Source organism: Echiichthys vipera, assembly GCF_963691815.1.
Source record: "Echiichthys vipera genome assembly, chromosome: 2".
Lineage (NCBI taxonomy): Eukaryota > Metazoa > Chordata > Actinopteri > Perciformes > Trachinidae > Echiichthys > Echiichthys vipera.
The window spans coordinates 12,722,860-12,728,859 of record NC_139827.1 but is presented as its reverse complement, the minus strand read 5'-3'; positions in this window follow the sequence as shown (position 1 = coordinate 12,728,859).

The window sequence follows — 6,000 nt, the reverse complement described above, 5'->3', positions numbered from 1 at the left end:
TCATATACATGGAACAATTTCTACTATCTTAAAAAGAAGTAACATTCACAAGGTAATAATTAATGGATTGTGTTATATCATTGTGTGGTCTTGTCCTTTTGGCGCTCCCTCTTCATGATCTGCCTTTTCCCCTCCTTAAAAACCCACAGCTTGTTGTCATTTGACAAGAAACTTCTACGCTTGATTATTGACGCTGCACACATTTAAATTGGGTCCAAATACATTCAAGGGCGTGCAGAAACACCTGAGTAATCTCTCAAGTAAAGGAAATAAGAATTAGCTGGCAGGAGTTCAGCACCATTAATAGCCTAATTTAGCAGTAATACATGATCAGGCACAAGTGTGGATTTGAATCTCCCCATGGTACATAAAATCGTGCTTTTTTAATGTATTTGGTCTAGCCAGGAAGAAAGAGAGAAAGAGAGCAAAGGAGCTTGTTGGGATCCAAACCACCCATCAAGCAACCTTCAGTAAATGCAGTATAACCTTGGACATGCTCTCCAAGAGGAATCGACTCAGAAGCAATTTCAGTAACATTGAGCAACATTCTCAGCTGCCCTGTCCAATTTGTGTAGCAGAAATGACCTCACAGGGTAGCTTCCATTACTGCTTTACAGCAGGGAATGAAAAATAATATCAGCTGTATAATGGTCTGCTCAATTAAGGGTGCATAGCGTGAAAAAGACGTTTAGCAAAGCCCAGGGCATCTCATGGTGTAAATAAATAGTAACAATGAGCTTGCATGACTTTGGGACTCTGCATGTGTTTGTCTCATTGTCTTGATTGCTTACAGAGTCGGCTCCCACTTGCTGCAGAACTTTACAGCTAAATCTTAGCTGGTAGGGCTGCTTGGAATATTCCACTATCTGCACCACGGAGCAGTGGGAGGGAACCAAAGATTGATTGCTATAGGTTTTGAATAATAGAAAGATAGATGGATGGAGAACCAAGAGATCAAGGACAGAAGGACAGGCAAAAGAGAAAGGATCTGTGGATCCACCATGGGAAGGTTCCAGTAATTGTTGAAGTTTATTATCTAGCCAGAGGAAATTGTACCCTTTGCCACCCACAAGCACTCAATAGTAACTATCAAGTTAAACTGCCAAAGTGAGACGTTGTGACAAAGCCGCCTTTTAGAGATGAGGGATGACAGTGAGATGGGGATGGGGTGGGGGTTAAAGCTTGTCCCCTGGGAGTAGGAGGGGCAGTGTCACCGTTTGGAGCTGTTGAAAGGAGCACAATGACACCCGGTATCATGTTTGCCTGTTTGACAAATGGATCTCCTGCTGTGATCGTGGCGAGTGCAAGAGCCCTATCTGTTAACAACAACAGAGGATGGAGATGCACATATGGAGCATCTTATTAAATGTTTACAAGCAAGTGTGCAAAGTATGCTTTGAGCATATAAAGGATTTCTGAATAACACTGCTGCTCAAGTTGTAAATAAAATAAAGTTAATCCAACCAATCCTCTATGGTAATGGTGACTGAACAACAAAACTAACCTCCGAAAAAACAAAATCCTCAATACTCTTCACTTTAAGGGGCAAAAATAACACAGACTGTGTTTATTTGCAATTAGTCATACTTTATGTCCCAAAACAGTAGAGACCACAAACTAAATGTAAACACAGACTGTTATTACCCCAAATGAAGACTCATATTGATGACCATAGCTGTCGCAGAAACTTAGTAAGCATGGTTTTAGTGAATTGCTGGAAAAGACTATGTATAGGCCAAACTTTTAGCCAGTCTAACATGTCCTATAACATGAAACAGTTTCCAAAATAAACCTGTTATAGGCTGGAATACAGTCTTTTTCAATGCTATAAAGAAGTAACCTAGATGTGTAAAAATGTTTATTATATTACATTACATATTTAGTCCAGTTTAAACATGAACACATAGATGTATTTTCACCTGCAAAACCACCAAAACCATACTTGCTGGGATGGGATATACACTCCAGCACATTAGACCTCACAGTGTGTTTGCTTCACTTTTGTATTCTAGAGAAGTGATAAGAAACACACGCAAGCACTAAAGAGTGATTTAAGGAGGTCAACATCAACAAACTGTTACTGAGTATGACTACAAGTCCGACAGCCCCTCGCCACACACACAGGCACACGTCTTCATACCTAATACCTAACCTGTTTTGACACATTTGGCCCTGAAGTCAGCATAACCCTCACCTATGTTCAAAAAAATAACAGCCTTTGAACTGAAAGACTGCTATCCTTGACTTACACTCGCCAATAAAACCACACACAAATCTTCGATCCAGGCCCTGTAAATCAGGGTGAGCGCTGATCAAAGCGGGGCTGTGAATCTTACATGGCATATCCTGCATTCCATGCTAAACACATTCACATGCTGCACTCAAAAGCATAGGACTTGTTTGTTGACCTCATATCCATTTCAAGCACTGAACATTCATTTCATTTGAAGCTGAATTCATCTGACCATTCCCTTGAGTAGGATCTCTAAACAGCATGAAGCTCATTCTCGGCACAAACATGGATTGGTCACACTCTGTCAAAATTTGTGATACTGTTTGTGTGTGTTTTTTTAGTGGATTTTGTTTTGAACCATCACTTACTGAGACAAAGTTTAGAGTTTGTTAAACAAAGCTGACCTGTCATAGTAACGTCTCTCAGCTAAACTTAAGCATTTGTGACATTGTGGTTCTTAATCATTCTGTTTTTGATATGAACAAATTAGACCACTGCTAAAAACAAACATGTTTTGGAAGCCCTTGCTTCATCACCTCTGCCCATCAGGTAAGCAGGATGGCGTTTAACCTTTCAGTTGATATTATGCTTTGTATCACCAAACAAAATCACAATTAATCGAATGAATTTAAAACAACCTTCCATTCAATAAACCCCTCCCCCGAAAAGTAATTATCCAATCATAGCTTAGTAACCGCAACAAGGCATGGCAGACCTACCGAGCTTGGATTTCTCCACATGCTGAAATGGTTTATATAGAAAGCCAAAGTGAAACCGTCACTTCATGAACAAAGTAAACCTCATTCAAACTCATATAGGGCTTTTCAGTCTGCATTCTCTAAGGTTAGCCCTTGGTTAACTTAACCCCTTTTCACACACACATTGTTATGATTTAAACTGCACTTCTACTCGCCCTGGTTAAGTGTCAGTTGGAACATGATGAATCTAATGCCGACATTCTTCTATTGTTTATTCAGCAAACTCAGGGCTAACCCTGCTCCAGAGCAAGGCCAGTAAGCCTTATGTTAAAGTTGGGTTAGCCCGCTTGGAATGTGACAGGTTTATGCCAGTGTGAACACTTTCACAGCCCCATGTTAGCAGCTCCCTTAGCCTGCAGCGAAATGCAGTGAGAAAATCCCAATGACATTTGTGACTACGCCAATAACAAAACATCCAGCTTTATTTTTTTTTAAAACTATCCTATATAGTTATATATTCACTATTTACGTTTTTTTTAGCAGCATTTTATGAATACTATTTCCCCAAAGTATTCCAATCGAGCTACGTATGATGTCTTACTTAGTATGACATTTTATTTAATGCTAGGAGACGGTTTTGTAAGATAACAGTGACCATGTGGGGCAGGGCTTAATGAATGATTAACTGTCACACAGCGGACTGATGCAGATGACCATCTTTCCATCACAGTAACTTCCTGTTTTTTAAGAGTTGTAAATTGGCACAAGTCATCTTACCTTTCAGGGCACACCATATAAGATAATAGCGTTATTTTTCAGTAAAATTGTGCATTTTATATGTAAGGCTGGTGCTGTTTTTACTAAAGATGAACTGAAGCTGACCTTCTGTTGTTGGCTTATAAAAGCCTGTTGTGCTTTATTTTTAAATATAACAAAAATCCAATTTGTCAGGCATAAACATATGTTTGGCATAAACATTATCCATGATTACTTACTTACAACAGAAATCAAGCGAGGGAGAGTGTTTTAATGTTCATTTTGTTGTACCTAAATCAAACTGACCTGACATTTTTTCTGCTGTTGGTTCCAGTGTTCATATCCTGCACTTGCCAGGGTGGCCTTTCTCTCGTAATTACTCTCTCTTTGAATTGGCTTTACTCCCTATGCTGTTTCCTGAAAAGAAAATCAATGAGTATACCAACAAACAACTAGTTCCCTCTGGGGTTCTCATAAATTTTTACACTCCGTAGTCTGGCAGAGGCAAAGCCCGAGGAAGCCAAAACAGATGTTCAGAGATTGAAAGAGTGAGAAAAGAGTCATGACCACCAAAGAGTGTTGGAGATAAGCCTCGAGCAGGTGTAATGGGTTTATTATTATGATGGAAAAGCTGTCATGAAGTATCAACTGAAAACTCTTTTGTGCTCAGGTGCTGCTGGATATAGAGCACATTTACAATAAAAATCAGGTGATATCCTAATACATAAGTGAAAGCACTTGAGATATATTTATAAATATATATATATGTACACATATGCATAAATGTACTGTACAAATGTAAATACACATGATATTATGCACATATTTGGATGTATACATACACATACATCACCCACCAGATGTCATATATGTAGGCTGTTATGCAGATGTGAGGCCTTGAAAAACAGAAATGGTTTGAGCACATGTTGTCTGATTCATAACTTGTGCATGAAGTAATTGGATCTATTATTTGAATGTCCTGCCTAATGTCCAGATGAACCGTCCATCTGAAACTTCTCAGGATAAGTATACGGACAAAACTCATTGGCAGTTCGCCATGTGTTTTTGTTCACTAGTGTTGGATGGTCTTCTAATCTCTCCAAGCCCTGTTGCATAAAAAAAGAAAGTTGACAAAATCTAAACTTCACAAGTATAAAACGATAAATCAATAAATATAAATACAGACAATATGACAAAAAGGAAAGGCTTGGGGTTTGGCACGTCAACGAGCATTCCTTTTTCGCTGCATTTCAACCTGCCAATGATAGAAAATGTGTCCTTTTTTCTCCCTTGGTGTTGGCGGGTACTCAACATGTCCTGCCAGAAACACACCGGTGGCAAAAGAAATAATGTAAAAACCTCTTAACATGGCTCTAACTTTGAAGTTGTTAAACAGAAATGAGAAAGACTACAATAAAGTTGCGTCATGTGAAGTTGAATGCCACTTAATGGCGTTTGTTGCCATAAGAAGAAAAAAAGTTAGCACAGCTTCAAAGATGCTAATTGAGTGTGACCAAATTCCAAAATGATTTTGTATGTCATGGCAAACAGGCTTTAGAATTATGAGAACATATATCAAACAAACAAACACAGACAAATTGCATCAAAAGAACAGTGGTGGAAAGTAACCAACACCACGGACAAACAGGAGTTCAAAAATTAAATTAACTGTCATTTACTGTCAGCTAAAATGACTCACCTTTCTGGAATTGTTGGAAAATAAGGTTATTTCCTTAGAATTCAACAAAAAACTATGTCCTGCTTATTGTTACCTACTTTGATGTTTGTGCTTCGTGAGGTTTGTGCAGAGTTTGACACTAAAAGACTGTTTTCACATCCATCTGCTGAAGGAGGAACGTTTCTCTGTGTCTTTAAATCTGAGTTTAATACATGTATGCACAGCATTAATTGTGACTTTACATTGAAAAGGCAATCATGTGCAAATATACAACGTACACAAGAGTGATGAGGAAAAATTAAACCTCTGGTTTACATATGCTGCGAGTTGACTTTTCACTGAAGATTGAGACATCTTGCATCTGGCAGTAAAAACATTTGCATATTCTGGATTCTTTAATGAGTTGGAGTGAGTCCATCTGCTTTTAAAAATGTGTAAGTAGTTATTGATTTTTTTTTTGTTTTTTTACAAACCATATCAGACAGATTAAATATTCAAAGCTAAGTATTGTTTTTAGTGTCTTGAAAAATGTCCGGAAGGGATCTACATAATAAGTCCCTTATTATTAAATGGTTATCATCATTATTCTGTCTACGCAGGACAATGTAAATATCTACACATGAGACAAAAAGCAA